At 50.6% G+C, this 6,907-nt stretch overlaps 1 long non-coding RNA gene across 4 annotated transcripts; it reads left to right on the top strand.

The window, feature by feature from the left end:
- Window positions 1-5,931, top strand: LOC311197822. 4 transcript variants are annotated; one of them, XR_014617661.1, is made up of 6 exons: window positions 1-79; window positions 1,390-1,556; window positions 1,715-1,846; window positions 3,697-3,934; window positions 4,705-4,801; window positions 5,644-5,931. It is a non-coding gene; the product is annotated as an uncharacterized lncRNA (long non-coding RNA). The 4 variants fall into 4 exon arrangements; XR_014617662.1 differs by having other exon boundaries at window positions 1,390-1,610; XR_014617663.1 differs by lacking the exon at window positions 1,390-1,556 and having other exon boundaries at window positions 14-79.
- The last annotated feature ends 976 nt before the right edge of the window (window positions 5,932-6,907 follow it).

Here is a 6,907-nt window from a genome sequence, read left to right as displayed (position 1 = left end):
CGCGGAGCTGCCACGAGGAGCCTGCCCGTGCTTTCCGGGGCGATGAGGGGGCCCGTCGGGATGCCGGCGCTCCCTCCCGGTGAGGCTCCGGTTCCGCCGCCCGTCGCGGGGCCGGGCGGTCGGCGGGTCGCGGCGCGAGTGGTCGCGGCGGGCCGGGGATCGGTGCGGGGCGCGCGGGCGGCGAGGCGCCGCGCCTTCCACCCCCCCCCCAGCCGCGGCCGGCGTTCTGCCGGCGCCGGTCCGTGCCGGGACGTGTCTCCGCGGCGTCCGGCGGGGTGTCTGGGCCGGGAGGGGGGGCTCCGCGCCGCGCGGGCAGTGCGCGGAGGGGGTCGCGGCGGGGGCTTGGGGGTGCGGCCGGGCCAGAGCTCCCGTTCCCCGAGCAGCCGGCACGGGAGACACGGGGCACCGAAGGGGCCGGCGGGGCGGGGCGCGACTGGACTCTTCCGGTCAGTCTGAGCGTGTCCGGGCCGCGGGGCTGGCAGGTTTGGGGGGATTTGGGGGTTTGCGTGGGTCTGTGTCTCTCTCTAGTTGCGGCTTGTGGGTTTTCTGTCTCGCGGGGCTGTTTTGGCAGAGGAGGGCTTAGGGCTTCTCTTGTGGCTGCTGTGGCGTTCAGTGGTTATCGGGGGTTCTTGTGGTGTCTGGGGTTTCCGGGTTTGCTGGTTTCTTCGGCTCGGTGGTTATTTTGCTCTGGTCTTTTGTTGGTTTTCTGGTTTGGGTTTCTTTTGTGGTTTTAATTGGGTTTTTGGGGGTTCCGTGGCTCGCAGGGTTTCTATAATTTTTTATGGTAAATGAAAATGGAGCACAGGTTCTGCTCTGCCTTTTGTTTCCTTGTCAGCCTTTGTTGCCCTTGTGAAATGTCCAAGCCCATTGGAGACATTACTGTTTGGCTTGCTATTTGAGCTTTCTTCTTGGATACCTTGTACCCATTAAGTCCCCAAAAGTTTAAGAGTTGGGTGGTTACCCATCCAGAACCTGTTGTCCTTCTTGTGAGTCTTGGTCCTTCCCAGCCCTCCACTGACCCCTGCCCTTTCTTACTACTCCTCTGATTTTTTTTTTTTTTTTCCCCTTGCCTGTACTTCTCTATTCTACTGTCCTGCTCCCTTTTCTTCTCTCCCTTTCTCTTTCTTCATCTCCCTCTCCCTTTTCTTTTTCTCTCTGTGCTTTTTTCCTGCTTTCTCTTCCTCCTTTTTTCGTCTTCCATCTCTGTCCTGCAGGCCACTGCAGTTACTTTCCTTTTCCATCTCTTTGTCGTGATCTGCACCTGTCTTGTTTTCTCCAAAAATTTCTCTAGCCTGTTGTCTGGTGTTCTTTTTTTTTTTTTCATTCTGTATCTCACTGTCCCAGGCAGCAAGCTGGCCCTTGAATATGCTTTATTCTCCATAAATGCAGGTGCTGTTGGCAGCAGTTCATGAAACGAGGGGCATCTCCAGCAGATCCTGTAGAAGACAGAGTTGCTGCCTGAGGAGAGCACGCCTCAAAGTGTGCATCGTCAGATTTGCGCTCGCTAGAGAGTATGGGACGAAGCTGGCATTGGCGTCCTGTCCAGCCAGTGTCAGGTGACACCCACTTTGCTGCGCACTGGTTACAGGAGGATCTAGAGTAATACAGATGTACTTCTCAGCGAAGGCAGCGAAGCAACACTTTCCTTTCAAACGGTGAGGCTGGTAAGGAAAGCGCAGTTTGTCTCTGACTGTCTCTATTCCCTTTGTCTCAGGGAGGCTGAATGAAAATGATGACTTCTTGACTGTGTTATCACACTGGGTGAGTAGGTGTGACATGCTGGAGCTGGATACTGAAGTTGAGTACGTGGTGGAATCGATGGATCTGTGTTTTCTGCATGGAGAAGGTAACCTGTCATTCGTTTATTTTTCTTAAAATGAAGCAAAGGACTAGGGAAGGTGGGTTCTTCTTCACAGCGCAGATTTTGATGACATTGTTGGAGTAGAAATCCATCCAAGGGTGGTCCTAAAGTTGGCAACATCAGTAGCATAACAAGAGAGTCTCATGGTTCCACTGTAAAGTGGAAGTACAGAAAGCTGTTCAGCTCGCAGAGTGCAGGCCTGTGTGACCTGGGAATCTACTGATGGACTCTGCCTTATGAGGTGAGATATTTTCGATCGAGCAGGGGGAGTCATCGTGACTTAACAATGTGGTAGCTACACTTGTGATGGGCTCCTGCAGTTTTATCAGCTATCGGACCCCGGAAGGCCTTCATCCTCCCTCCGTCTCTAGGATGAAAAGGCAAAAAATGCCATATTGTGAGGATGATTGAGTACAATTTTCTGCCGCTCCATAAATAACTTTGATACTTAGTATATGTTAGGAGTGCTTGTGGGAGCTTCAGCCTCTTCTCGAAGCAGTCCCGTCTGTCTAAAGCGCGTGCTTTTAAAAACATCTGTGTGTTACATACATTAGGAACTAAAACTGCAGCTTGATTTTCCTCCTCTAGGGCTGATTTTTCATAATTGCTTCACACCGGTAACAGAAACGGATAGGCCCTGTTTCGTCAGGGTCAGTCCTGACCTCGTTTAAATGCTGCTGCAAAGCTTCGGTGTTTCAGTTTGCAAGCTGTAAAAATACTTTGTTAAAGATAAGAGTGCTTCTAGGAACTTAAGTGGTAGAACCACCTTCTCAATGGTAGCTTTTGCTGGCTTGCTTTTGTGCAATGTACATCTTTGCCATTGTGATTTAGCGTGCCTGATTGGTTTAGCATACAGACATTGGCACCCGCTGAGTTGATAAACAGGTCTTTCTCACTGTGCCATTTTTCCACTTCCTTTAATTGTATCTTTTTCAGTCTGTAACCACAGTTAATGTCTTTTTTTTTTAAAAAAAGCACACTACAGCAGCTTGCTTTGTTCATGTGTTCAAAAGATGTTTGTGGTTGCTTTTCCCCCAGTTGTTGCTTGGTTTTTTTTCCTCTTTAAATGCTTTCTGAAAGGTAGAACTGCATTTCCTTGTAGGGTGCACTTAGACTTTTTCCATGTTATCGGAGTTGTAAGAACATGTCAGTTTCAACACAGAAAAAAGGTCCAGCTTTTGCCACGAGGCTTTTGCCATTAGGGTTTAGCCTAATGTTGCCGAGGAAGCTTTCTTTCTGCTTCCCTCTAAGCCTTACTGTAAAAAAGCAAAAAAGCTGTCATGGGAAAGCCGGTTAAATCGGGCTCGGACCCCAGATTGTCACCGGTTTAATGCAATGAAAGTGTCCTGACTGGACTGAAGCACCCTAAAACACTTTGCGTGCTGCAGCATAAGAATGCAGATGGCTTATCACGCAGTAACTTGGGGATCAGCACCGTTTGCTGCCACTGGCAGAGGCTTTTTTCTTATTCCTTCTGACTGACACGGCCATAGGAGGTGCCTGTTTTGTGGCAGTAGTGCAGCAGCACCATCTCTCGACCCTGCTGCCTCAGACATTGCTTAGCCTCACTGCATTTTGTTTCCTGGTTTTGCTCGGCAGGACAAGTCCTGTTTGGCTGTAATTGCAGGGTTAGAGTGTAATATGAGGAAAGGAGGGTGTTGGCTTAGGAATTTCTGTTCCGCTTGCCACAGTTTTGCCACCAGTATTGCAGTTGGTGAGGTGGCTGTCGGGCGTGGGAATCGCGGGGGTGAGTCTCAGTGTGGGGACAGGTTTGTTGCTGACGCTTCAGCTGTTGGGGTTTTTGAGTTGCTGATGTGTGTTTTCTCATTCTACAGAACCACCTTCATGTTGCGTTCCAGGGAGTGTACTGTGGATGTACAGGAAAGATCTTTCCTGGTGAGACTGTCTATAAGCACCGAAGATGTTCGCCAGCTCTGCGCTGAGAAGTTCGAGGTGGACAAGCCGGCAGAGTGCAGCCCGTTTCTTGTTGTCGATGACACCTGGCAGCAGCTGACGGAGCATACCTGCCCTCGGGAAATGAAGGCTGAGTTGCACAGCTGTCCCCAACCCCAGGTCTTCCACTTTGTCTACAAATGTGTTAACAGAGATCTGTGTGGTGCCATTTGTCACAATGATGACTCCACGTTTTAAAAGCAGCAGCTCGTCGTTGGATTTCTGTTCCTCTTGTTAACGGCTGAAAACATCTTTGTTGGCTGGCATTCCTTAGGAGCCGAGACTGGTCTTAAACCAGGATTGCCCAGTAAAAATCCCTTAGCCACATCAGGCATAGCTTAGAAAACCCCATGTAAATCGTGCACAGGGCCGGTTATGCAGACTATTCCACCAGCGTGTTTGAGCCAACAGCCACAAGACTCTGCTGCAGCATATCATATCGTGGCCCTCGGCAGGTTGTCTGCTGTGGTGTGCAAATGTCTTATTTTTTTTGCACCTGGCCTCTAGCCACATGTCATTTTGATTTATATATGTGTATGCTAGACAAGCATTGCAGTAAACTGGCTGGTGTTAGCTTGGGTTCGACTTGTCCCATTCAGGGCATCAGTTAACTCAGAATTACCTGGATGATTGATTGCATTCTTTCCTGTTTGTGTTTTTTTTTGTTTGTTTGTTTTTAATTACAGAAAATTGTGGGGGTTTATTATAGACATCTTGCAGCAGTTGCAGGTAGACTGTCAGGGTCGTCTTCTAAAAATATTTTTTCAGCTGTAAAGAATTCTGTAATTATGCATGTGATTTTAACATTCAATATACAAGAATAAGTCTCTTTCGGGTTTTGGCGTATTGCATTTAAGGTCTCTATGGTTTCTCCTCTTTTCCTGTTACAGGTGAGTTCTTGGGAGCTTGTGGTACCTGTAAGAAGGTCGTAGTATTGGCGCTGGTGATTTCATTGCCTTTATCTGAACTGGATGTACTGTTACCTGGGTTAGTGTTTCTATCCATTGGTTTAGACAGCCTTGTGGGTAGGAAGAGGAAGTTGAAAGAAAAGGATGTAGAGAAGGGGCAGAGAAAGAACGCAGAGAACCGAGTTTAGGATTAAAATGTGTTAGTCTGTCTGCTGGTGCAGGCTCCTCTCAGAAAATGAGCCAAGGAGGTTGGTAAGGTGTTTGTAGTTTTACTGATTTTTTTTTTTTTTTTCCTGGTTTTTGTGGCTATAGGGGTTGGGTGGGTTGGTTTTTTTACAGGGTCTGGGATTTGTGGGGTTAGTGTGGGCTTGTGAGGTTTTTCTGTTGGTTTGTTTTTTTTAACTGGGGTTCTAAGGGGGGGTTTTGGTTCTCTGCCTTTTGAAGGCTTTGGGGTTCTGTGGGTTGCGGGTTTGGGGGAGGGCTAGGGGCTTCTGTGGTGTTTTGAGTTCCCGCAGCTTTTCTTGTGGGGTCTGGGGTTTGTGTGTGTCTTTAATGGGGGTTTGTGGCTTCTTTGGTTTTTGGGCTTTGTGGGGGTTTCTAGTTTGTGGGAATTCTTTGGGTATTTTGGTTTGGTTTTTCTTAGGCTGAGAGGCTTTAGGAGGAAAGCCTGTTCTGAGCGTGGTGTTCTCCTTGTAACAGAAGCAGGGTCTCATGCCAGCTGTCGTGGCTAACAAGGGAGCTTTTTTGTTTTGTGTTGTTATCAATATTACAAGAGTTCCACTTTGTAAAATGCTTTTGTGATGAGTTCAGGCTACGTCTTGCATCCATTGAAAGCAGTATTTACTGGGGCTGAGTCTTCCTGTTTGGAGCTGAGGAAGGAAGTATGGATTGAATAACAATGTATTGGTTTTTGACCTGCAGATGGTGGAAGAAAGTGAGGAAAGACTAACAGAAGAGCAGATTGAGTCACTTCTCCAGGCAGTCACCAGTCTTCTTCCAGGGGATCCAGAAGAACAGCCAAGAGACTTGGCAATGTTGGCTGAAGACGAAGGTGACCAAACCTTGGAGGCATCTCAGCCCAAAGCTGGCAACGGTTTCGACAGAGGAGAATCGGCTAACAATTTTCTGGGTTATACTTGGCAGCAGTTTACTGTTGTATTGGACATTGTTGTAAAATGCCTTAGAATTTTTATTATTCAGAGGTGATGAGGGAACCAGTTGTTTCCAAGAAAGCGTGGCCAAGGCCACTGTTGTTGTGGCATCTTTCCATCGATGGGGCTGGCAGCAGCTGAGTCAGGGCGGTTGGCTCTTTTTGGGGGACTATGGGGTCTTTACAGGGTCTCTTTTTGGTGGGGTCTAGGGCTTTTGGGGGGGGTTCTCTAAGGGGGGGTGTGGGGTTCTTTGAGGGGATCTTTATGGGGTCTCATTTTGGGGGGGATGTGAGGGGCTTGGGGGCGTCTTTAAGGAGTCTCAGGTTTTTTGGGGGGTGGTTAGGGTTCTTTATGGGGTCTGTTTGGGGGGTCTGGGTTTTTTGGGGGGGCTCTTTGGGGAGTTGGGGGGCCCTAAGGGCCTTTTTAGGGGATCGTGGGGGGGCTGTTTGGGGGGGGTGTGTCTCTGAGGGGTTCTGGGGGGGTCTCTCTAGGGTCTATTTTTGGGGTGTTGGGGGTTCCTTCGGGGGTCTTCTAGGGGGTCAGGGGCCATGGTGGGGTTCGAGGGCTCTCAGAGGGGTCGCAGTAGGGTTGGGAGGGGGGTTGAATTTGCTGGAGGAGATGGGGGGTTGTTAATGAGCGCAGGTCAGCGGCAGACGGGTAATTAGTGGGGCAGGGGGAGCCGAAAAGGGCCGAGCAGAGGCGGAGAGATACGAGCAGAGGCGGAGAGATACGAGCACTGGCGGAAAGGCCCGAGCACTGGCGGAAAGGCCCGAGCACTGGCGGAAAGGCCCGAGCGGGGATTCGAACACGGGGGTCCTCGGTGCTGCCGCCTTGCGGACACGCAGCGGTACTGCGCCCGGGTGGCTCAGCGCACGGAAGCCGCCGCGTTCTGCTGCCTCCGTGCACACTCGCCGCGTTCCTGCGCGGGTGCGCGCAGAGCCCGCTGCGTGCGGACTGCGGCCGGGCGGCGCAGCGCGAGCGGCAGGGCGCTTTAACGAGGGACGCCGCCATTGCGGGGCGGCCGCTCCCTCCCG

Source organism: Gallinula chloropus (assembly GCF_964237585.1).
Source record: "Gallinula chloropus genome assembly, chromosome: 16".
NCBI lineage: Eukaryota > Metazoa > Chordata > Aves > Gruiformes > Rallidae > Gallinula > Gallinula chloropus.
Note: the sequence above shows the minus strand (reverse complement) of the source record. Positions and strands in the feature narration are given on the sequence as shown.